General features: G+C 44.1%; 1 non-coding gene across 1 annotated transcript; it reads left to right on the forward strand.

Moving 5' to 3' along the window:
• The first annotated feature begins 17,894 nt into the window (after positions 1 to 17,894).
• On the forward strand, positions 17,895 to 18,034 carry LOC125614320. Its single transcript, XR_007344932.1, has one exon. It is a non-coding gene; the product is annotated as a small nucleolar RNA SNORA12 (small nucleolar RNA).
• Positions 18,035 to 26,873: the final 8,839 nt, after the last annotated feature.

The raw sequence follows: 26,873 nt of genomic DNA on the forward strand, positions 1-26,873 counted from the left end.
GGAGAGAGGGTATATAATTCATTAACAAAACAATCAGGATTACAAAAGGTTTCCTGACCCTTTTCAATCTCCATGGCTTTTCTCTGTCCAAAGTAATGAGTAGGCAGTGAACAGAGTGCCTGACCAGCTGAAGTCCAGGCTGTGGAGATGACAAATGCCTGTTTGGCTGGCACAGTATTTGGCTGGCAGCTATGCCAACTTGAAGGTGAGGGCTTATGAGATGAGGGATTTTCCTGTCTAGGATTGTTTTCATGATTATCTATATCCCAGATGATTTCAGCAAAACGTTGATTGAAAACCCATTTAGTGAGGCTTGGGTTGTGGCTCAGTGGCAAAGTACTTGCCTAACACATGTGAGACACTGGGTTCGATCCTCAGCACCATGTAAAAATAAGTAAACAAATGAATAAAATAAAAGTATTGTGTTCAACAACTACTAAAAAAACAGTATTAAAAATAGAAAATCTATTTGTTGTCATTTTTCCCTAACTGGTCCTCAACCTAGTCCTCCCCAGAAAACAAATGCTTCTCCCAAGCTTTGGAGAGACTGGACCTTCATCCTCCGGCAGGGAGCAGGAACGAAGGTCTCCGCAAAATCTTTTCGACCGGGTGTGGCTGGAGGAGCGAAGGAACTTCTCCGCCCAGATCACTATGTGGCGGGAAGTTCTGTGGCTTTTGCAAGGACAAGTGAAGGGGGGCAGGAGGGGGAGAAGGAAGAAACAAGGATGCTGTAGCTCTTGTGATTGGCCATCCATGGGTGTGGTGTGTCAAAGAGCAGCCAATCCTATTCAAGCTCAGGCATCGCTGGCCCGCCCTCCTGACCTCACGTGGCCCTTCATGAGGTTTCTGTTTGCTTGCTCTGGGACCCAGGGAGCACTGGGAGTTCTGCCCAGCTCAGCACTTTGCTATACTATGCAGGCAGGAAGGAACTGGCCCGCCCTGTAACTACTTAGCTCCTGTCTGAGCAACGGCCAGACTAAACAGGGTTAGGATGTGTAACTGAGGGCTGATGCTGCCTTCACTGCACCCCCATACAGTGGGAGCACAGAGCCATTTAAATAACAGATACTAACATGGCTTCTTTTCCTTCCCTACTCTGAGCATCAGCTTCCAAAACTCCAAATTTGCTGTAGTATGCCAAGGAATTTATCTTTCAGAATCCAATCCTTGCTTGGTCCTTGATTAACTTCCCACTTAATGGGAGAATAGGAATAGGGAAGCAGGGTGATCTTCAACAAGTTACTCCCCATCTCTGTGCCTCAGTTTCTTCATCTGTAAAAAGTGTGGGCTGAACTCTCATTGAGGTCTCCATAGCCACCACCTTAGGCCAAGTCACCATCATAACCTCCCAACTTATCTCTCTTGTTCCACTCTTGTCCCCCTTCAATCCATTACTAACACAGCAGCCTGGGACTGTCTTTGAAATTCAAGACAGTAGTATGTATGAATCAGATATAACTTTCCTATATTCATATATGAATACACGACCAGTGTAACTCCACATCGTGTATAACCGCAAGAATGAGAAGTTATACTCCATGTATGTATAATATGTCAAAATACACTCCACTGTCATGTATATCTAAAAAGAAAAAAATAAAAAATGATAGGACTCCCCCCCCTAAAAAAAACTCAGATTAGATTGCAGTACCCACCCCAGCTTCAAATTGTCCCATTCCATTCTTGGAAAAAATGAAATCTCCTTATGATGATCCACAAGGCCCTATGGAATCTGGCCCCTAGCTGGCTGCCTAGTCTCATCTCCTTCCTCTTATTCCCTCCCTTTCTCTGTTCCAGCCACATCAGCTTTCTTGAACATTCCACATGCTTACCTTGGGTCCTTATGTACTTGTCTCCTTCAACCTATTTAACTCCTGTTCATGTTTCCAGTTTCAGTTCAAGGTCACTTCTCCAGGTAAACCCTCTTTGAACAGCCCCACTCCCCTCCACTTTCACTAGATGTTCTTCTTTTCCTTCATGGCACATTTTACAACTGCAATGTTTTATACAATTACTTAACATCCATCTCCCCTGCTAAACTGTAAGCTCTGTGAGGGCAGGAACTTTATTGGTCTTGTTTACCTGTTTATCTCTGGTACCTAGCACATACGAGGAGCTCAGTTAAAAAAAAAAATGGTTAAATGAATGAATGATGCATCCTGGCAGCTCAGACAGCCCACAGTGCCAGATCCACATTCTCTATTATGACTGTGGCAAGTCTCTGTGTTCCCGCCTCTCTAGGGCTATAAAGCAATAATGTTAACCAGTTGACGCCACTGTCAGACAAGCTGAAAGGGCAAATCTGTCCTTAGAAGACATTCAGAATGCAGTCACTCTCCTAAGGCCAAATACAAAAGACTAGTTTATGTTATTCAGGCCTTATGCTCCTCATGAGTGGTTCAGTTCCTCAAATATCTATTGGGCATATATCTGTATGCCTGGTCCTGTCCAAAATGCTGATAGTCTAAAGGCATTGGTCTTCCCAGACTTGGTCAGGGCACTTCAAGAATTCACATGTAAACAACCAATTCCCATATGAGCCAAACTGTGATAAGTGCCTGGGAGAACAGAGGAAAGAGCAACTGAGTACTGATTGTCCTGTGGAAATTTAATAGAGAAGGAGGAGTGGCCAAAGATTGTTACAAGAGGGTAATCAGATTAGTCATGGAGCATGGATGTGTTTCCTGATGAAAAGATGAACATGAGGGAAGGATGCCCTCTTTGGAGGAACATCTCAGGACAGATTCTCTGTCCACTGAGTGGCCACCAGGGCCTGAGTGCTGAGGTGACAGAACCTCAAGCACACTAATGTACGTTAACACCCTCTACCAGAGAAGCTCTTGAATGATTGGGTATTGGCACCACCCAAGGAACCTCTGAAACATGCAGAATCCACGACTTCCTCCTGCCCAGCCCTGGGGATTCTGATTTAGTGGGTCAGGTGTGGGGCCTGGTCAATTCCGTGTTTAATAAATCTTCCCTCCACATGATTGTGAGGCAAGTAGTCCAAAGAGAAAACTCAAAAGAACACAGATTCCATGGTTTGACAGGTGGCGGATGCAAGTGGGAACTTCATTGGAAGCCTAGGTTCCATACTGGGTTCTGAGAACTTTAGCTGCAGCATGGATTGATGGTAGGGGGCAGGTTTGTGGTGAACAGCAGAGTCCAGGTAAGGGTGGAAGTTAATGGTGGAAGAAAGCAATGCTGAACCCATGACAAGAATCCTCAGGATTTTGGTGGCCACCCATTTCTAAGTGTACTCCTCTCAGGTCAGGGATATCTCTTGGATGCCAGGAACAGCAGAATCCCCAGGCTTCTCCACAACTCTGAACAGGCAGTGCTGGAAACAAGTACACTGGGGTCCACGGGCCTAGCCTATGGGTGAGAGGGAGCATTAGAGCAGGAAGTGAGAACATTCCATTCTTTCATTCAGTCATGTATTCTTTCTACAAATTGGTGCTGAGGGCCAGGAGATACCACCAGCTGCCCACTGGTCAAAATCAGAAACCAGAGATTCATCCTAGACTGTTCCATCTCTCTTAATCTCCCCCCCCAACAGAAATCTGTTTAATCTGCTTTCATTGATTCAACCTTCTAAATATCTTTTGACTCCTACCCTCCTCTTCATCCACCCTGTTATTGCCTTAGTGCCAGGACTCACTAACTCTTGCCTGGACCATTTCAGAAGTTTCTTTACTGCTCTCTTTACATCCTGGCTAGCCTTACTCTAATCCATTTCTGAAACTGTAGCCAGACTGATTTGATGATATCTTATTTATTTATTTTTCTGTACCAGGGACTTAACCCTGGGGTGCTTAACCACTAAGCCACATTCACAGCCATTTTCATATTTTATTTTGACAAAGGGTCTTGCTAAGTTGCTTACAGCCTAAATTGCTGAGGCTGACTTTGAATGGGTGATCCTCCTGTCTGAGCCTCCCAAACCCCTGGGATTACAGGTGTACACCACCATCCCTGACCAATCTCTTATTTTTAAAGAGCTTTATTGAGGTATAGTTTACATAGAATTCCCTAATTTTAACTATACAGTTCAGTGATTTAGCATATTGACAGTTGTATAACCATCACTGCAATTCAATTTAATAACATTTTCTGTCTTGGGGTAGAGCTCAGCAGTAGAGCACTTGTTTACCATATAACAGGCCTTGAGTTTGACACCCCCAGCACAGCAAAAAATTTTTTCATCACCCTTAAAAGACCTCTAGAGCCAGGCGTGGAAGCACATGCTTGTAATTACAGCAGCTCAGAAGGCTGAGGCAGGAGGATCACAAGTTCAAAGCCAGCCTCAGCAAAAGCGTGGCACTAAGCAACTCAGAGAACCCCTGTCTCTAAAGAAAAGACAAAATAGGGCTGGGGATGTGGCTCAGTGGTCAAGTGCCCTGAGTTAAATTCCTGGTACCAAAAACAAAATTCCATTAGAAATCACTCCCCATTCCCACCTATAGTCTCGGGCATCCACAAAGCTTTCTGTTTCCATGGAGCTGCTTTTTCTGAACATCTCATATAAATGGAGTCATACAAGATGTGGTCTTGTGTGGTCTTTGACTGCCTCTCTTAATGCAAAGTCTGCTCAGTTAAAACCCTTGAACAGTTCCCATCATTCACCATCCAAACATCTCACATTAATGTTTAAGGTCCTTCACACTTGACTCTGCTCTGAAACTTCTAAAACATTCTTTCTTGCCTCCATGCCTTTGTGTCTTGCAGTTCCCTGGCTCAGAATGTCCTTCCCCTCTCCCTAGACAGGCATTGCCTCTGCCACATCTTCAACATCCCATTTCCCCAAATTCTGTTTACCACTTGTATCAGTGCATGTATTTTTCACCTTGTATATGTACTATTCATGACACACCTCACCTTGCATTGCAATTATCCATATGCATTGGTTTCCTAGATGGGAGTTCCTGGAGGGCACAAATTCTACACTTTTTCTTCTCTGTAACCTGCCATCTACAGCAGACCCTGACCCTGTAGTTATTTAACCCAAGAGAACTGTATAAGACTAAATCTAGAAATTTTCCTAGAGAAGCTCACAGTCTCAGGGAGAAAACAAAATCACTCATTAGCCAACATAAACTATATCCACTCAGGCCCCCTTATGCAGTGGTGGGAGGAGGGAAAGAATAAAATGGACAAGGTATGGCACATGCCCTTTCGGAGCTTGGATCGAGTTGAGAAGACAAACTCCACAGATGAACAGGCTGCAGTGTAAAACATTACATAATCAAATGTTAGATGCAACACTGGGTGTGTCAAGAATCTAGGAAAAGAGTCAAGTGACTGGTGTTGGGATGCTTAGAGTAAGCCTCATGCAGGAGGAACTGGAAGATGGGCAAGGTCAGGAAGGATGTGGACAGAAGTGGGAAATGTATAGCAGATGAGTGGCCTGAGCAACATCTTGGGGCGGAGGGAAGGATGGTTTGGAAGACACAGAACCTGGGGGCCAAGAAATCAGTTTGGAAGCTAGTGACTTCATCCAAGACAGTGAGAAGGGCCTGAACTAAAGCTCTGTAGGTAGAAATCGATATGAAGCTGGAGTAGAACTTCCAGAGTTATCGACAAACACCACAGGACACAATGCCAGACATACACTGAAACAAACAAAAAATTGTCATGTTTCTGAAATCCAAATGTAACTAGGCATTCCTGCATTTTATCTGGCATTCCTACCCTAGACAATCCCTGGTGGAGAAAAAGGTTGGGCCAAACTAAATATCGTGAATTTCATGCCATGATGTTTACCTTTGTCTTGGTGGTAATGAAGAGCTACTGACAGCTTTTAGCTGGGGGTACTGATGGATCTGATATGCCTTTCAGAGAGATGGCTCAGGTAGTGGTGAGGAAAATGGGCAGCTGGGAGAACAACTCTGGATGCTGGGGATGAGGTCCAGGGCCAGAAGATCAGGGCCCGAGTCATGGCAGAGGTAGGGGCATAGAGAGGAAAATGGGATGCAGGAGCAATGCAGCTCACATCAGATGGGGCCGCCTCAATGACAAGCTTATGCTGGAGGAGAAAGGCATGGGGGTTGCCTGTCAGGGGAGCAGCCTCCAAGGAGGATGGGGCCAGCATCCTGGGATTTTCCCCACAAACTCCTGCTGCCCTAGGGAAGAAGGTGAGGATTAGGGAGAAACACCTAGCAGCTGCCATAGCCAAAACTCTCCCAGACTTTCTCCTGGCCAGTTAGTCTTGCACGCTTCCCTTTTCGCTTGGGCTCCGGCACCCATCCAGAGCACACAGTGTTCTCCAAAGCAGATGCAAGCATTCTGGGTTGGATGATTCACCATCCCTGGCCAGAAGGGCCAGGGCAGAGACTAGACAATCCCAAAGAATACTCCAAAAGGCCTCCTGTGCAAACCCAAACACAAAGCTTCACATAGGGGAAAACAACAGATGTCAAAACTGTGCTGGCCTTTTCTGGGGTGACTTTCAGCACAGCTAGTGAAAGCAACCCCCCATCTCAGCGCTGCTGGCTAGGAGTATCTAGAACACTCTCCTAGCCCAAGCCTCACACTCCTTGGGGGATACAAGAGCCAAGAAGGCAGAGCCTGCTTCTGGGTATTGATTTGCTCTGCTTAGAGCGGGCTTCCAAGCTAACCTTGAGTCCCTCCCCTATCCCAAGATCTTCAGGGCTGCACATGGATCTGCACATGGTTTGGGCAGGGACAGGAGGCTGACAGCAAGAAAGGGCTCTTCCCCACAGGCTGCAGAGGGGAAGCAAGAATTTTCCTAAGGTCCTTGCTATCTTTCGCTAGGATCTGTGGAACTCAGTGGTCCATCTCAGAGTTGCCAGCACCTTCTTTGGAAACATCTGAGACCATTATGCAGTCAGTGGGGAGGCTGCCTAGTATAGTGGTTAAGGACAGAGGCTCTGAACTCAAATAGATCTGAATCATAGGCCTTTCTCTCCCTGTACTAACTGTAGATCTTGGACAAGTTACTCAGCCTCCCTGAGCCTGAATTTCCATTACCAAAGTGTAAATTGGTGATAATAAGGGTATTTAGGATTAAATGAGATCATGTAAAGTATCTGGCTTTGCATCTGGCACTTAGTAAGCATTTAATACATGTTAGCTATTATAATTATCCCCCTTTGGTTATCCTTCAACAGATTCTTTTACCCAAGGTCACACAGTCCAGGACCACTCCTTTAGGCCACCATTGTCTGGCCATAGAGCTCTCCCCAAGGGTCCTTCTCTGAAGCTCTCAGTTCTTGCTCCAGAGATGATTATTCTCCTGGGACCTCTCACCCTAACTCAGAGTCATTTGCCTCCATACTGGTACCTTTTACCTTTTCTCTCTGGTGTCATTGTTGGAGAAGGAGCAGACGCAAAGGGAAAAGGGAAGGGGCACAGAAAAAGCTGGTTGTGGCTAGGCTGGGCAGGATAGTGAAGATGCTAAGTATTTTTCCTGTCAGCATTTTTAAAAACTTTTTTATTTGTCGATGGACCTTTATTTTATTTATTTTTATGTGATGCTGAGAATCGAACCCAGTGCATCACACATGCTAGGCAAGCACTCTACCACTGAGCTACGACCCCAGTCCCTTGTCAGCATCTTATTCTTTGTGGGGGGACAGTTGCATAAGGCCTGAATTCTCTGAGAATTTCCAACCCCAATCCTGTCCAAATCTGGGCTGCCCCAGGGCTAGGGCCCCCTCCCAAGGAGGCTCACTGGCCTTTGGGTGGAAGGAAGAAGCAGCTCAAGGAACTCAAAAGATCACTTCCCACATAGCCCTCCCTCTGGCTCCCCTCTATGCAGCCCTGCAATGCCACACTCCATTGCTCTCTTGCAGGCACCCATGTGCCTCAATTCACCCCATGCACCCCAAACCCAAGAGACAAAGCTAGGCTTGAAAAGTGAAGGGGTCCTGGGGTAGAGACATTTGTTTAATCTTTAAACTTTACACAGGTCTCCAAGGGCTCTGCTAGCACTTGTCCCAGCACCTCAGAGAGCAAGTGTGAAACTGTCCGTAGTGCTAAATCAATTAGGATGGCCTCAGCAATCAATGCTTGATTTAATGCTAGCTTCACTGCCCAACTTTTACTGCACCTTCTAGGTAGAATCTCATTAGCTCCTGTCCAATCTCCAGGAAAAGAGACAAGCAAGCTCTTGAGAAAAAGAGGGCACAAATAGCTAAATTCAAACCTACTTTGTCGTGGTGGTGGTGGTGGGGAAACAGGTAGTAAATGGAGGAGGGGGAAAAAGAGATGTTATGCTTAAAACATCTGGGAAATGGTATCAGTCCTTTCAAAGCAGGGCAGGCTGGGGGGCCTTTCCACTGGCCTTGCCCAGCTGTTTCTCTCCCACTCAGAACGAAATGTTCTGTCTTTTTGTGGTTATAACCTCTTTTCCCCTGGAATGACTTGCCCATGTCTGGATCACGATCAGGGCTGCTGCTCTTAAGACTCTCACGCAATAATAAATTACCCAGGCGGCCTCGGTGCAAAATCTCCTCCCCTGCCCCTCCCCCCTACTCCTCCCTCTGAGCTCCTCGCCCCTGCAGTTGCTCGCTAGGCGGCTTCTGAGCTCTTGAGCTTCGGCACCGCTCGCCTCTGGCTCCCCCTCCCCGGTGACTGGCAGCACATGTCTCCCCACGCGGTCGCCGGCTGGGGAAGCGGAGGCATGTGGGCCTCCATGCTGCTGCCACACGCGGGCGGGCGGGGCTCCTGGAGGCAAGTTCCGGGTGACTGCCTTGGGGACTAGAGGCACCAGGGAGGCAGGGAGTTCTTTAGATTTTTCCGAAAGCGTCTGACACACGGCCTCACACAGAGCTGCGCCAAGAAAACAAAACAAGCTTCACTAACGTCGGAGAAGTGGGGGAGGAAGTGTTTGGCCCCGGAATACCAGAACTAGAGTGGGATGAGGCAGTGGGCACGGTGCAGTGGAGAGGCAGGCAGGGCTTCGGAAACCAAGCTGAGGGACAGGGAGCAGCGCTAGGGTCAAACGCCTCGGGGCCGCCCAAGCAGTTACTGGGAAAGGAGAAAGTGGTCACGCAGAAAGTCGGTGGTTCCCAAATTTGGCTGCAAATTAGAATCATCCCGTTCCAGGGAGCTTCTCCAATCCTGATTCCCAGGCCTCGCCTTGCACCAATGATCAGGATCCCCAGTCCCACAAAAGAAAAAGGACTATCTAGGGGTGGGACCTAAGCACAAGTAGTTTTTGAAACTCCCCAGGTGGTTCCACTGTGCACAGAGTTTGAAAATCAGACTTTTAAGAGCATGCACAGAGCAGGTTCCTGGACCAGCCGACCAGCACCCAGGATTATACCTGGAAGCATGTCAGAAATGCAGTATCTCACATGCACCAACCCCTGGATTCAATCCCCCAAACCTCAAAAACAAACAAACAAACAAACAAAAAAAAAACATACAGATCTCAAGCTCCAACCTACTGACTCAGTACCTGCATTTCTTAAATAACAACTTTATTAAGACAATTCACAGCATAAAATTCACCCTTTAAAATACACAATCCAGCAGATTTTAACATTCACAATTTGTGTAACCAACACTCTGTTTCCATTTTCATCACTCCAAAAAGGAACCCCAATCCCTTTAGTAGTCACTCCTTATTTCCCTCCTCCCCTCAACCATGGGTAACCACTGTTGTACTTTCTGTCACTATTGATTTCCCTGTTCTGGATATGAGCATTTACACACTGTTTTAGCAACACCAACATGAAAGACTACCTCAGTCCCCTCCCACAATCATTGTCCTGTGGACATGAGGGTACTGACTTGCTAGATGTTGGGCTTTTGTTTCAAAAACCAAAAATCTGGATTTTATGTGAAATCTTGCACTTTTCAAAAGCTTGGCAACTAATTCAAATTTTTGAGAGACTCTGTTTGAGCCAAATAAAACCTGCCTGGGGCTGGATTCTGCCTGTTAGCTGCCAGTTTGCAACTTCTGATGTTTACTAGGTTCTCACCCATGCCCACCAAAATCCTTCCCTACTCCAGCCATACTCTTTCCTTATTCCAATTTCCGAAAATGTGGGGAAATAACTGCTTAGTAGCCTCCTTCTAAAATCTTCTTGTATCTTATTCTTCCCTTTTCCAAAAAGGCAGCCATGCATTTATTGAGGACCTACTATGTACTTGGTGCTTTGTTTTTTAAATCTTCACTATAGCCTTTATGGCAGATATTATCACCCCAGTTTTAAAGACAAGTAAACTGAGACTTAGAGAGGTTGAGTAACTTTCCTGATGTTGCACAGTCACTAAGTGACAAAGCCTGAGCTCCTTTCACCTTACCACACTGCCATTACTTTACTAACCTTTGCCCAGAGGCTCCATATTTTATCTTTCTCTCTCTCTTTCTTTCTTTTGATATTGGGGATTGAACACAGGAATACTTTACTCTGAGCCACACCCCCAGCCCTTTTAGTTTTTATTTTGAGACAGGGTCTTATTAAGTTGCTTAGGGCCTATGCTAAATTGCTGAGGCTGACTTTGAACCTGCGATCCTCCTGCTTCAACCTCCTGAGTCGTTGGGATTACAGGCATGGGCCACCGTGCCCAGCCTCTTTCTTTCTATTCTAAACCTTCTTTGTTTTCCCCAGTTTCTGGCCATAGCTGTCTGGTGAGGACTAGACTTTCAGAGTGTGGTCTCGGAAAGCCTAGAATCTATGTTTGCTGTGGAGTCTCAATTTGAAACACTTAGGCTTGTTTCCCCATAAGTACACTCATCCTTGTCAAATATGTGTCCTGATCTATGGTTTGGAAAATGTGGTCCACATAAATGAGCTGTGCTCTATTTTGAGGCTGATTCATATTCAGTTGTGGTCAACTCCCTCCTTTACTTGGTGTTTTTCCTTGTTATTTGTGCTGAGCCAAATTATGTTGTTAGGTTTTGTCACTAACAAACCTCTTGCACTTGTCCCCACTGAGTTCATCCTGGTTTCAAAGAACCTTCTTCCTCTGACCTGCTCATCTAGAATTCCCTCTTGTATCTCCTGTGGGTTTGGCCCCTTCCCAACCTTCCCTTGTTTGCACTTCAAACTTTGGGAAACTCATTTCCATCCTCCACAAAGGTCCCATTTGGTATGCTCCCTTCACTGCTCTGGAAACCCCAGTTAGGCCTCCTGGGAGATGGTGGAAACAGGTGGAGGGAGGCAGAATTTGTTCCCCTAAAGAGGTATATCTGGCTATGCCTGGGGAATGTCCCCTCCTGGTGGCCTTAGGTCGGAAACTCTTGTAGGGCCAGCTCCAGAGCTAATGTGATCCCAAGAAGGTGTCAAGGCCCATGGACTTCTTCTTCTTTTTTTAAGAGAGAGAGAGAGAGAGAGAGAGAGAGAGAGAGAGAATTTTTAATATTTATTTATTTTTAGTTTTTTTGTTTGTATGTGGTGCTGAGGATCGAACCCCGGCCGCAAGCATGCCAGGCGAGCGCGCTACCGCTTGAGCCACATCCCCAGCCCGCCCATGGACTTCTTTACCAGTGAGAGAGATCTTTGGTCTTGGAAGATCCTTTGCCAAGACATTCCTATTTAAGCAACTCAGGAGGCTGAAACAGAAGGACTACAAGTTTGAGGCCAGACTGGGCAACTTTGTGAGACGCTATCTCAAAATAAACAAGGGCTAAGGAATGGAGCTTAGTGGTAGAGTGCTCCTGGGTTCCATTCCCAGTATATATATGTCTATGTGTGTGTGTGTGTGTGTGTGTGTGTGTGTGATATCACACACACACACACACACACACAGAGTCATTTAACCATTTAACACAGTCCTGGCCCCTTGGGACATCCCATTGTTTGAGCCAATGAGCTGCCCTGCGGAATCCCAGGCGGGTTGCTAAGCACTGGGCTCTCAAACAATGTGGTGCGACAGTTCCTCAGCCTGCCCCAGGGGCCTCCCCAAGCCACAAGGGTGTGGTTTGCAGTCTGGGTACATTGTGTACCCTAGCTTGCTCGCTTGCTCGGGGCGGGTTTGTGGTTCCTGGTGCTGTGCAGCAGAGCCCCGCCCATGCCTTTCCTCTCCAGCCACAAAAACAAGCTTAGACATCAAGGGGGAGGAATTGAAACAGAACCTGTTACTGTACAGCTGGTCAGCACCCCCCAGACTATAAGGCGGAGCCTCCCCTCCCCCTTTTGAAGGTGTCCCACATGTGGAACAGTGTCAGAGGCTTTCCACTGCTGGTTCTTTGCCTGCCTTCCCATGCCTTCCAGGTGCCTAAGCCACAGAGCAATGGTCTACTCAGAATAGCAAGCTGTATTTCCTAGAGACCCCCAAACATGGCTTTCACTTATCTGCCAGCACTCACTCAGGGTCTCCACATTCCTCTGGCTATTACTCTGCTAAGTCCCTGGGCCACTCTGTGACTTGATTGTTATTTGCATCATTATTATTAGCTACCGTTGATTAAAGACCCATATGATACTGGGTGCTTTTAACCTTCAGTCCTCAAAGCCACTTTGTAAGGTAATCCTGGGCGATATTCATTTCGTATTCACAACATGCAGGCCCCGCGGTAAATACTTCACATATCTCATTTAATCCTCTCAATTTTGATATAGGCCCCTATACTGTTATTAACCTCATTTTACAGACAAGGAAACTGAGGCACAGAGAGGTTAAATACTATGCCCAAGATCATAGACTACCAAGTGGCAGAATTAGGATTTGAATCCAAGTCAGCTGCTGCACTGAGTCCATGGTCTTTCCACTGCACTGAACTGCCTGCTTTTCCCTCAGGATGAGTCTTCACTGGCAAACAGACTGGGCCTCAGAGAGGAGGATGTGCTCCCTAGAGAAGCTTAGGAGAGGTAGAAGCAATCTTTGCTCAGTGACAGGGATTCCCCAGGACTCCCTGAGAGTCAGACCACACCCAACTGCTTCTGCCAGGCTGGCGGTCAATGTCTGCTTGAAGTTGGGAAGGGATGTGGGCTTGCGCATGTCCACAGGCGGGTAGGCAGGGAAGGAGGGGGGAGGAGGCACCTCACTGTCCCAGAGCTCTCTTGTACCCTCTTCAGGCAATTCATGCTCATTGTCACTCCTGCCCAAGTGACCAATTTCTGCTATCTAAGGTTGGGTCTGTGGACCTCAAAACCCACCACCATTCCCTGTGGGCTGCAAGAACAGTGGATCAGGCGGCTGCTCGAGCTATTCTGTTTGCTGTGTTTCTTTTTTACTATTTTAATGATTATAATTTTATAATTCAGTGGCATTCGTGGTTGGCTGTCTGCATTTGTGGATTAAATCAATATAGGAAAATGCCTGGAAAATAATTGCATGTTCACTGAACACATACAGACATTTTTCTTGTATTATTCCCTAAACAATACAGTATAATCCATATTTACAAAGCATTTACATTATTTTGGGTATTACAAGTAATCTAGACATGATTTAAAGTGTCTGGGAGGACAATGTGTACCTTATATACAAATACTATGCCATTTTATTTGTTTGTTTTTTTGGTACCAGGGATTGAACTCAGGGGGTGCTTAACCAGTGAGCCATATACCCAGCCCTTTTTTATATTTTGTTTCAAGACAGGGTCTTGCTGAGTTGCATAGGGCCTTACTAAGTTGCTGAGGCTGGCTGTGAACTTGTGATCCACTTGCCTCAGCCTTCCAAGCTGCTGGGATTACAGGTATATGCCACCATGCCTGGTTTACTATGCCATTTTACATAAGACACTTGAACATCTGTGGATGCTGGGGGTTCTGGAACCAATCTCAACTAGATTCTGAGGGACAGTGGTACATGCACATCATTGGGCAAACATTGCAACCATCTATCACCAGAATTCTTTTCCTCTTGTAAAACTAAAACACTATGCCTACTAAATAACAGCTCCTTATTTTCCCTGTTTCTGTTTCTATTAATTGGACTATTGCACATATCATATATAAGTGAAATCATACAATATTTGTCCTTCATGTCTGGCTTCTTTCACTTAAAAAGTCTTCAATGTTTGTCCATGTGTCAGAATGTCATTTCTTTTTCTTGTCTGCTTTTATGTTTTGCAGTACTGTGATTAAACCTTATGATGTGATTGAACCACTGCACTGAGCTACACCCCCAGCCATTTTATTTTTAATTAAATTATTTTTTTTCTATAGAGCCTTGCTCCATTGCCCAGGTTGGCCTTCAACTTGCAATCCTCCTGCCTCAGCCTCCGGAGTATCTGGGATTACAGAAGTAATGCCACAGAACTTTTTTTTCTTTATAAGGCTGAGTAACATTTCATTATGTTGATATAACACATTTTATTTAGTCTTTCATCTGTTGATGGACATTTGGGTTATTGTAAAGAATGTTGCCATGAACAAAGATATACAAGTACATGTCTGAGTGCTTATTTTCAATTCTTTTGGATACATACCTTGGGGTAGATATTGGAGCTATTCTCTGAAGCAGCCTAGTGACCTGGCCTTCCACAGAAGAAACCTGCCTTCACAGCTTTCTGCTGCTTCTGCTTTGTCTCCACATACATGGCAGCACCTCTAGATAAAGCACCTCAGCACCTCACTTCACCCCATTCCACTCTACCCATTGCCAATGATCTCTAAATGTTTACTGACTGGTGAGCCTCTCTTGGTTTCTGTATCCATACCCATGTTCAGCTCCATGAACTGATGGTCACATTCTTCCCCTTGAAGACCATATCAGTCCCTGGTTGTCCTCTGTCAACTCTCCAAGGTCCAGAAGCACAGATGCAATGGCTTTTGTACAAGTGGAAAACCATGTGGTACAGTGGCTGAAAACATGGGCTCTGGAGCCAAACTTCAAGGATTTGAATCCTGGCTTGCTCCTTGTGTGACCCTGGGCAAACTATTTGACTTCATCATCCTTAGTTTCTCCATTTGTAAAATGGAGATGATGATGATGATGATGATGATGATAATGATGATAATAATAATAATATCTATTTTAAGTGGTTAAGAGGAATTAAATGATATACATAAAGCCATCAATACAATGCCTAGTGCAGAGTAAACCCTAAAGAAATTGGAGAGAGCAGGATGTGGTGATATACATCTATCATCTACTCAAGAGAGTTTGAGGTCAGCCTGGGCAAATTAGTGAAATCCTGTCTCAAAAGAAAAGGAAAAAGGGCTGGGACTGTAGTTCATTAGTAAAGTGTGTGTCGAGCATGCACCAGGCCCTAGGTTCAATTCCCAGTACTGTGTAAGAGGAAAAAAAACAAAAAAGAAATAGAAGCTGTTATTTGTAAGTGAATTCTTCCCGTCACTCATCTTTGACAAAAACCACGAGAGTCATAGTGGGAGCTGCCTCAGTAGTTATCCAGGGAGGATTGGTGTTCAATTGATGGACTTCCCCCTCCACTGACACCTCCTCCCCTGTGTTGATGGTCTTCTCAGGCCAGTGGCCCTCCACTTGAGTGAAATGCTTTTGTTAAGTCATTGTAAACAATATAGAGAATATAGAGCTTGTTGTCTGCCCTCCTGCAGCCCAGCGCACTGTAGCCATTGTACACTCAATAACCTGGCTGTGCTGTTGGGCTCCAAGTCTGGCCAAATATGGCTCAGAAAAGCTGCCACTGGCAGCTGGCTTTGAGAAACCTTTTTCCCCTCAGAAACTTATCTCTGAGGGGATACATTGTTTATACCTTCCAGGAGGGGAAAGGAGTAACCAGGCTCGGTGTGTTTTATGCTTATCAGTAAAGATAGCCATATCTAGTTTGTCCCGTTGGTTAAAGTGCCATATTAATAAGGCCTATTAATAGGGTCAACACCATCACTTCAGTCTACTGGGCTATTCTCCAAAATTGATTGGGCACCTATTACAAACCAGGCACTGAGGCATACAGAGATAAGCAAAGTAAGATGGCTGCCCTCAAGGCACCCAGTTCAAAATAGCACAATGTTATGAATGCTCTGAGAGTGTGAGGAATTCCTTACTCCACAATACACACACACACACACACACACACACACACCCTCATAGAGGAGGTGGTGCTGACTTTTGTGTTGACACTTGGAAGAGCAGTTTGTGGGACTAAGGCCTGGCAGGGAGGACAGGGTGTCCCCCTAGGAACAGGAAATTTGCACACTGATGGCTGAAACTACTGGGGGTGCTGAGGGAGAGGCCAGTGATTGGCCATATCTGAAGCATAAGAAGTAAGGCATGGGTGGTGAGATGTGAGCTGGCCAAGGAGCAGGGCCCAGAGCATGTGGAAATGGCTTTTCGTTGTTATTATTGTTTTCTGTGTTTTGTAAGAGTTTGGAATTTATCTTGCATATTTTCCAAGTGGGTTTCCAAGAGCACTAAAGTTCCACAGAGCTGCCTTGCGGAGCTACCTGAGTAGCTGCTGGTGGTAAGTGCAGGAAGGAACAAGAGGGACATTGAGTGGATGGGTCTTTAGGATTCATACACCTCTCCAACTAGAACAGCACCACTTTTATCTGTATCCAATTTTGTTGTTGTTGTTGTTGTTGTTGTTTAAAGAGTATTTTTAACTTTAAAAAAAATCGTACTGTTAAAAAAATGCTACCCATACACAAGTTTGAAAACTATTGTGTGGACAATGGATGTATATTAAAGGGTTTGGAGTAGGGGAGTTGATGTATTTACATACATGATCACTATATAGAGAATGGATTATAGGAGGGCAAAATGGAGGCAGAGAATCCAATTAAGAGTCCAGGAAGGAGCAGGGTATGATGGTGCACACCTGCAATCCCAGCTGCTTAGGAGGTGGAGACAGGAGGATGGTGAGTTCAAAGCTAGCCTCAGGAATGGCAAGGTGCTAAGCAAGTCAGTGAGACCCTGTCTCTAAATAAAATACAAAATAGGGCTGGGGATATGGTGCAGTGGTTAAGGACCTTTGGGTTCAATCTCTGGTACCAAACAAAGACACAAAAGAGTCCAAGAAGGAGACTATGGAGACAGACTGGGGATGGGGGAAGCTGTAGCACTGGTGAGAAGTGATAGGAATAGGGCTGTCTTTAGGAAGCAGAATTGACAGGACTTGGGGATGGATTGTGGTACAAGGTAGGGAAATCAATGTCTAGGATGACCTCTAGATTTCTGCTTAGGGACATTTGTTGAGTATTATTTCCTGATTTGGACAAAAACTTGAGTTCAGTTTTGGCCACATTTGGGGAGATGTCCAAGTGGAAATGCCATGTTAACCTTTGGTTATAGGAGTTTGGAGTTGAGAGAGGAGGTGAGGAGTGTCATTTTTGACTTGGGATTCCCAAGGATGAGACTGACTGAGATCCTAAAGAATTGAGTACAGGGCGAGGAGAGGAGGGTGGCTAAGGAGTAGCCCTGGGGCACTCCAACGTTTGGAGAAAAGAAAGATTAGAAGTAGGACCTGGGGTTAAGCTCACTAATAGAGCATTTGCCTAGCATGTGCAAGGCCTTGGGTTCTATACCTAGCATTGTGAACAAAACAAATAAAAGTTTCGCCCAATGATTAGAAGGTCCAACAAACAAGACTGAATAGAAAAACTAGGGAAGTGAAGAGGAGTCCCTGAAATAAAATGAGGAAAGAATCTCAAGGAGTGAGAGATCAGCAGGACAAATGGTGTTGAGAAGCCCAGTAATTAAGGACAATTAACCATTGGGGTTGGTAAACTGGAGGAACTTTGACAAGAACAGTTTTGGTGAAGTGTTGGGGATGGAGGCTCGATTGAATGAGCTGGAAAATAAATGGACTTAAATAAAAGAGTGAATAGGAAATGAGACATGGAAACCATGTGTATAGACAACTTGTTTAAGAGTTGTTTTGAGGGCTGGGGATGTGGCTCAAGAGGTAGCGCGCTCGCCTGGCATGCATGCGGCCCGGGTTCGATCCTCAGCACCACATACAAACAAAGATGTTGTGTCCGCTAAAAAATAAATATTAAAAATTCTCTCTCTCTTTAAAAAAAAAACATTTTTTAAAAAAGAGTTGTTTTGATTGTGTGGTTTCTTTCTGCTGCATTTGTTTTCAAATAGGCCTACTCTGTCACATGCATTATATTGGAGCTAGTAAATGTTTGAAGACAGAAAGATCTATCTTAAGCTTTTCCTGCATCAGAGATTGGCTCCCACATGTGAAAACAAAAGTTATGTCTTGTTTTACAGAGAAGGGTGGAAGCACGTTGAGTTTGAGGCAGGTGGAAACTGAGGTGTCTGAGACACCCAGATGGTGTCCATTGAGGTAGATAGATATGCAGATCTGGAGCTCAGGAGAAAAATCTGGGAGATATATATATATATATATATATATATATGGCTCAACTCATCAATTCCTGGGCTTCAATGACTTATTGACTCATGTGAGTCAATAAGTCATTGAAGCCTAGGAACTGATGAGTTGAAAGAAGACAGTGGAAGCACTGAATAAAGATACCAATAATTTTGGGGCTGGGGTTGTGGCTCAGCAGTAGAGTGCTTGCCTCACACATGTGAGGCACTGGGTTCGATCCTCAGCACCACATAAAAATAAATAAAGATATTGTGTCCATCTTTTTAAAAAATACCAATAATTTGGTGGTGGTGGTGGGGTAATGATTCAGAAGTTGAGGAAATTTCTGGTTGATGACCTGAAAGGAGATGGTTAGATTGGTTCTGTTTCAAAGGACAAAGTTTGTCCATGAAAGACTAGCGAGAAGACTTCCTGAGATCCAAGGCTGCAAGGGAATTTGGAATTTGAAAGTGAATCTAGATGGGGCCTACCTGTTGACATTTTGTAATCTGAAAACTGTGAATGAAGCTGTCCAGTATAATAAGACAAAAATTAACCCCTCCCTTTTTAAAAGAAAATGTATATTATGATACCATTTGTGTAAAATTTTATAAACTTCCAAAATTAAAGAGTATATAATATTCATGAACATAACTCAGTGGTAAAGACCCAAGAACTTAAATAAGAAGAACCCTTGCTAACTGCCAACTTCAGGATAATAGTTGTCAACAGTTGCCAGGGAAGGAAGGAGGGAAATGGAACAGGGAGAACATTAATTGTTTCTGCAGTGTTTTCTTTCTTTTTTAAAGAAATGATCTAAGGTAAAGATAGAAAATGTGAACACCTGTTAAATACAGACAGTAGCTATCTGAGTTATAATGGTACCAACCTCACTGGGTCATTGTGAAGAATAAGTTAATCTGTCTAAAGTGCTTCTGACAGGACTTACACATTACTGCACCCAATAAGTCTGAACTATTGGAATATATTTTTTTTTGCTTCTGTGCTTTTCTTTATGTTTGAAGACTTCCTGAATGTTTAGATATATGTTTGAAAACAAAATCAATCATTCCATGGAAAAAGGCCACTATTCATTTCCAAGCAATTTTTGTTCCAGCAGGCTGATTGCTGTTATAGGGACAGTAGTGAAAAGTCATTCATTACAAGTCATTCCATCTAATTGCCATACCCCCATAGGAGTGGGAAAGGGAGGGTGTTGCAGATGCCTCGGAAGGAAAATACAACCAGCTAAGCAGTGGGCTTATCAGAACTTCCTGATGGGTTTCCCTTGGACTTCTTACAATGTTAAACTTGAACTTGATATGGAGCATCTTTGCCAGTCTGGGTGATTTGTAATTTCAGGAAGCTCCCTTTTATGGCTAAAGAGTAAAAGCAACAGTGGTGAGAACATCAGTACACCCTGCAGCAGTAGCAGAACCAGCTAAACTACTTAGAGTCCTAGACTGACTGAGGATTCTGGGAAACGCCCTCTTCCTTGGAGAGGGCACAGGCACAATGCACAGAAACTGTAAAAGTAGTAGTAGAAAGCACCCAGGGGCAGTTGCACATGCAAGTAATCCAGCAGCTGTGGAAACTGAGCCAGGAGGGTCAAAAGTTCGAGGCCAGCTTCAGCAGTCCTAAACAAAACAAGCCATTGGAAAGTCAAGCTACCTCTTTGGACTAAGTCCGGCAAAGCTTCAGAGGACATTGGTGAAACAATGACATACTCCATAGAGGAGAAGCGATTCTTTGAAAATAACTGCATCCCAGGGCAGCCACCCTTGCTTCCCAGGTGAGGGCTTAGAATCAGAAGGACCAGGAAGACACAGTAGCCTTTGGAAAAGAGCATGAAGACCCTACAGAAAACTAGGAGACCTGAGTTCTGTTTATTCCCAAACCTGCCACTAAGGGGCTAGGAGATGTCAGACTAGTCATCTCGTTTGCTCACTTGCCAGCCTGCCTGCTTTTCCCTTCCTCCCTCCTTCCCCTCCATTTTCCATAAGGATAGAAAGTTAGATGATTCCTAAAGGGCCCTCCAGCTTTGACTCTTTTTTAAATGTTTTTTTTTTTTTTTAGTTGTAGTTGCACACAATACCTTTATTTATATGTGGTGCTGAGGATCAAACCCAGGGCCTCACACATGCTAGGCAAGTGTTCTACCATTGAGCCCCAGCCCCACCTCACCAGCTTTGACTCTTAATGGTTATATACTCCCCAACATTTCTTTTCTTGTGGTACTGGGAGAAATAAACTCAGGGGTTCTCTACCACTGAGCCACATCCTCAGCCCTTTTTATTTTTTTTTAATTTTGAGACAGGGTCTTGCTAAGGTGCTGAGGCTGGCCTTGAACTTGTGATCCTCCTGCCTCAGGCTCCAAAGACACTGGGATTAAAGGTGTGGGCCGTGGTACCCAGCCTGATGGCTCTGTTCTTACAACACACACTGCTCACTTTATCCATTGTAGCCCAGCTGAGAACTAAAACCTTGGGTAGATGGGAAATGGTCCTAATATATATCCAAGCATCTGTTTTGTTTTGTTTTTGGTACTGGGGATTGAACCCAGGGGCACTTAACCACTGAGCTACATCCTTAGTCCTTTTTATTTTTTATTTAGAGACAGGGTCTCACTAAGTTGCGTAGGGCCTCCCTAATTTGCTGAGGTTGGCTTTGAACTCATGATCCTCCTGCCTCAGCCTCCCAAACTGCTGGGATTACAGGCATACTTCACTACATCCTGCTCTAAGCATCTGTTTCTTCAGTCTTAGAATAATCAAAGCAAACATGTGAAGACTACACACAACGAATATGGAGGTAAGGACAAGATAGGGGACAATGAAAAGCAAGAGAGGCACCCTCAAGGCCCAAGAGCTGAGGGGCTGCTTAGTTAAAATTTGGGGGGGGTAGTAATTACCAAGCTTGAGAGGAGAAAATGGGAAAACTTCTGGAAGGATATGATGGGGTTAAAGAGGGGTAGGTGGAGACTGGAGAGAGTGGATGAACAGAGTCAGGTGGTTATTTCATTATTCCAACTTCACCTCTCCGTCTGAAAGGATTTCAGGTACTTTATGGGGGCATGAAAACTCTGTCAAAATGGCACAAATTAAAGATAGAAAAACAAAGGAGGTGGGTGCAAAGTTCAGCCAATAATAAGGCTACCAATGCATACCATAAAAACCTCAGCTGCCACAAAGGGTGGGCCCAAAAGTTGTCTCTAAGCTTTCTAGCAGCCAACAGGAAAGGGGAAACCTTTTACAATGTCCAAGAGATAAAAACAAACTAATTGCTCAGAAGGGCAACTGTTTTCAGTACTAAGATCAGACAGGAATTCCTTTCAGGGTCCTCGGAGAGGATGCTGTGGGATACAATGAACAACATCCTTGACAACATCCTTACAATAACGGTAGCAACAAGTTTCAAAGGGCTGTTTTTCATAAGGACCCTCAGGATCAACTGCCTGTTATCCCACCACAGCCAAGCAATTAGAAGCTAAAAATAGCGTGTGAAGGTGCAGAACACTGTGTCTAGTATGTTCACATGGGTGGGAAAAAGAAGATTATATATAGGCATGCATATGCATAGAACCTCTCTGGAAGAATAAATTGGTAATAGTGGTTGCCCCTAGGGAGAGGAAGTGGAGGAGTGTGGCCTGGGAGAGCAGACAGAGAGACTTCCTTTCATCATATACCATTTTTATTCTGCATGGATTTTTGTTAACCATGGCTTATTTCTTAAAATAAGAGCATTGGTTACAGAAATAATAATGGCATTAGAGTTTTAGAGGATCAGTGGGGTTTGACCTCCAAGCCACAGCCAGGCTGGGGATGTCCAAAAGTTATCCTTGATGTTTAAGAAAAGAAGAAAAGTAACAATTATTGAGCAACTCCTGGATGCTAAGGGGCTTTTGTTCATATTATCTGACTTAATCCACACAACAATCCTGCAAGAGAAATCTACCTTATAAACAATCAACTCCTTTTCCTTAGAGAAGACACTGTTTTGTTTTATTCTATGATTGACTTTTGGGAGAAATGAGCAACTGGGAGGAAAATAAGCAGCTATAGGGAATTTAAGAAAAAGGGAACCTCCCCATGAACTATTCATTTAACTTAGCCTCTAGAACATTCTACCCTCTCCTTGCCTGGGCTTGACCACAGGTTTTCAGCATGCAAACCCTGATGGTTTGCCAGGCTTCAGTCAGAAAATCAAGATTCACTCAAAATTAAGGTAGCCCAATAAAAACAATGATGCCAAGTTAAATTTTAATCTCAGAAAAAATAATTAGCATAATTATGCCCCAAATGTTGCATGGCTTCATTACTGCCTGGTGGCAGTGAAAATCTCAGGTTTCTACTAGGCCTTTTCTGAAAACTAGTGGGGGTTGTATGGGGACACCTCCTTACAGCCTGGCTGGAGAGGAAATCTAGCTTTCCCGCTCCATCCCCGCTGATGTGGATGGGGTGGAGCCAGTTTTCTTTGTGATGTTTGGCTGTACTAGAGCAGTATTGTCTAAAAGTTTTATGTCTTGCTAGGTTGCCTCTTTCCTGGTCCTTTGCCTAGAGAGAGTTTGGATTTTTCTAAAGCTTTAAAAAAAATCTCTGCCTATAGACATTTTTGGGTTGGCAGATTCTCTAGCACCCAGGCCCAGGATATATGAGGCAAAAAGAAACCTGGGGAATCCAATACCATGTTGTTTCTCTGGTTCTGAAGTCCCTAGTTGGCCCATTTCCCCCTCCATCCTAAAAAGTCTTATTAAGTTTTTTGAAAAATATATGATGCCTATGGTTGTTATCTGACATCCCATATTTTTATTTTCTAAATCTGGCCCAGGATCCCTATTACCAGCTGAGGCAATAATGACTACTGGGAATTTTAGAGGAATTTTCAACCCTAAAGAGTGCAACAATAAGAAGGTTCTGTTAAATCCTTATTATCTCAAAAAAATCAATTTTTTAAAAAGAATTAAGGTGATCCGCCAATTTTCTTTCCCATTTCTGGTAATCAGAGTTTTACTATGTTTCTACAATCTTGGCTAACTTCCCTTCCCAAGTATTTGCCAGTGACATTGAATTTGTGCTAATGAGGCCCTCTGCTGTCTGCAGAGAGAAGGGCAATTCCATAAATCTACAGGCTGTAGCAAATTTCTCTGCAGTAGAACAAGGTGATCAGGAGATTATAAATTACTTTCTTTTTTTTTTTAGAGAGAGAGAGAGAGAGAGAGAATTTTTTAATATTTATTTTTTAGTTATTGGCGGGCACAACATCTTTGTTTGTATGTGGTGCTGAGGATCGAACCCAGGCCACACGCATGCCAGGCGAGCGCGCTACCGCTTGAGCCACATCCCCAGCCCCAACTTTCAATTATTACAGTACCTGATCCTCATACTATGGGGATCTGTAATGCCATAGCCCTGTTTAGTTTCAAGATATTCTTTCCTTCTCTCCTCACATAGATATGTAGTAACATAGTTTGAAAAGGAAAGTTATCTCATTTTGGACATTTTAGTGATAAGCTCTTCCCATATCCCCCTAGTTGGGGTACTGGGAGCCACTTGGGGCCTCATTGAGGCAGGCCTGGGCATGACAGTTAGTAATATCTGACAAAGAGAGGGAAAAATTCACACAGGCCAAGCTAGGACATAGAGTTGTGTTATGGCCTTTACTCAACCAAACCAATAAGGAAAGTAGAATAGTGTTCCGGCCCAGGGACCAAACAAACCCCAATTTATGGAAAGTGGCTGGCTTTCTAATTAGCATTGGTTTCTGCTCCATCTACCAATTCACTGAGAATCTTGAGTAGGGGCAGGGAGGAAAGCAGCGGCAGATGGCATACTACAGACTCCTGGAAGGCACTGAAAAGGACACACACTAACACCATAGGTACAGCTACTCTCCCCCTGAAGGAAACAAAGTTACAATTGGTACTGATTCTGTGTTGTTCCAGAAAGGAAGGAAACTTACAGTTATTATTACTGCCATCAGGCACTCTATTTAGTTATATCATTTAATAGTCACAACAGCCCTGATAATAAATCTATATTGACTGAGAGTTGACACAGAAGTGACCAGCAATGTTCCAAGTACTTCATGTAAGTTGTTTCACTTAATCTTCACAATACCACCACCACAAAGTCATTACTGCTGTTACTATTTTATAGATCACACAGCCAAGAAGTTCAATAGCTGGGATTTGAATTCAGGTTTGATGCCACAGCTCAGGCTCTGAACCATTACCCTGAACTTTTGGGAAATAAGGAATTTGAACTGGGGTCTGTGAAGAACTTTCAGATCTCAGGGGCCAAGGTGAAGGAGTCAGATGGAGGAATGTATGCAAGAATTCACTCGCCCACACTCAGTCTGGAGAGAACTCTGAGCTGGTCAGAGTGGCTCTTGAAGCTGTTGGTATTTTCTGGTAAGCCCACAAGGTGCAGTGGTTATTCTTTGTGAGGGGCACAGTGGCTTACAGAAGGCAAGAAAGGACTTCCCACTGCTATCAATGTTTTGGGTTTTTTGTTTGTTTGTTTCGGTTTTTTGGGTACTGGGAAACTAACCCAGGGATGCTTTACCACTTAACTACACCCCCAGCCCTTTTAATTTTTATTTTTATTATTTTGAGACAGGGTCTCACCAAGTTGCTGTGGCTGGCCTTGAACTTGTGATCCTCCTCTCTCAGCCCCCAAGATGCTGGGATTACAGGTGTATGCCACCATGCCCAGCAATGTTTTGGGTTTTGATATGAATGGTAGATATGTCAAGTATGTGGAAAACTCATTGAGATATAAATTTATACAATTGTGTTCTTTCTAATTTTGTTAAGGCATCGAGAGTTTTGGTAAGATGGAGTAGACATAATTCTGTACTTATATACACTTAAAAACTTTGGACATTATCCATAAAATAACCATAAGAAAGCTCAAAGGTGAAAAGAGGCAGCTAGGGCTCACTTTTCCCCTCCTTCCTGGCTTCCATGAGCTGACCAGCTTTCTTTCACCATATCCTTCTGCCAGAGCAATGGAGTCAGCTAACCAGGGACTGAACCTCTGAAAATGTGAACCCAAAATAATCCTTTCCTCATCTACAAAGGAAGAAAGGAACCCTGAGCAATTTCACAAGACCCTGTCTCAAAATAAAAAAAATAAAAAGGGCCAGTTCCTGGTGGGATTGCAAAATGGTGCAACCATGGAGATTCCTTGGAAAACTGGGAATGGAGCCATCATTTTAACAAGTTATCCCACTCCTTGGTCTATACCCAAATGACTTGAAAAAAGCATACTACAAGGACACAGCCACTTCAATGTTTAGAGCAGCTCAATTCGCAATAGCCAGACTGTGCAGCCAACCTAGATGCCCTTCAGTAGATGAATGGATAAAGAAACTGTGGTGTATATACACAATGAAATACTACTCAGTTTTAAAGAAGAATGAAATTATAGCATTTGCAGATAAATGGATGACGTTGGAGAATATCATGCTAAGCAAAGTAAGCCAAACCAAAGGCTGAATATTTTCTCTGATATGTGGATGCTGATCCATAATGGGGGCAAGGGAAGAATGGAGGAACTTTGGATTAGGGGAGGGAGGGGAGGGAAGGGTGTTGTGGGGGAGATGGTGGAATGAGACAGACATTATTACCCTATGTATGGGTAAGATTGCACAAATAGTGTGATTCTAATCATATACAACCAGCCAATTGAAAAGTTGTGCTCCATTTATGTAAAAAATAATTAATTAATAAAAAAATAGGGCTGGGCGCAGTGGCTCACGCCTGTAATCCCAGTGGGGTTGAGGCAGGAGGATCGTGAGTTCAAAGCCAGCCTCAGAAAAAGCAAAGTGCTAAGCAATTCAGTGAGACTTTGTCTCTAAATAAAATACAAAATAGGACTGGGGATGTGGCCCCTGAGTTCACTTCCTGGTACCCTCCCCCCAAAACTATAAAACAAAATAAAATAAAAAATGGCTGGGGTTTTGAATCAGTTGTTTTAGTTAGTTTTTTCACTGCTGTGACTGAAATACCCAACCAGAACAATTACAGAGAAAAATTTATTTGGGGGCTCAAATTTCAGAGGTCTCAATCCATAGACAGTAGGCTCCATTCCTCAGGGCTGCAGGTGAGGTAGGACATTGTGGCGGAAGAGTGTGGTAGAGAGAAACAGCTCATATGAAGATCAAATAGCAGTGAGAAAGAGACTCCCCTCTCCAGATACAAAATATATACTCCATAGCCACACCCCCAATGAACCACTTCCTCCAGCCATACCCCACCTGCCTCCAATCACCACTTGGTTAATTCACTGGGGATTAATTTGCTGATTGCGTTAAGGCTATAATACAATTATTTCTCCTCCAAACCTTCTTGCATTATCTCACGTGTGAACTTTTGGGGACAACACATCTAAACTATAATATTCCACCCTTGGTCCCTGCAAATCTCTCACTCATCTGACAATGCAAAATACATTTAGTCCATTTTCAAAAGTCCACATATTCTCAACAGTTCCAAGATTGCTCAAAGTTCAAGTCCAAAGACTTCTCTGAGAATCAAGGCAATCTCGCACTATGAGCTTCTGTAAAATTAAAAGCAATTTACAAGCATTCAATATGTAATGGTACACAGTAAACATTCCCATTCATAAAATTAGGGGCATAGAAATAAGGGATAGGACCAAAGGAAGACCAAAATCCAGCTGGGCAAACAAGTCCTGTAGCTCCT

This window comes from Marmota marmota, unplaced genomic scaffold (genome assembly GCF_001458135.2).
Source record: "Marmota marmota marmota unplaced genomic scaffold, marMar, whole genome shotgun sequence".
In the NCBI taxonomy this organism is placed as follows: domain Eukaryota; kingdom Metazoa; phylum Chordata; class Mammalia; order Rodentia; family Sciuridae; genus Marmota; species Marmota marmota.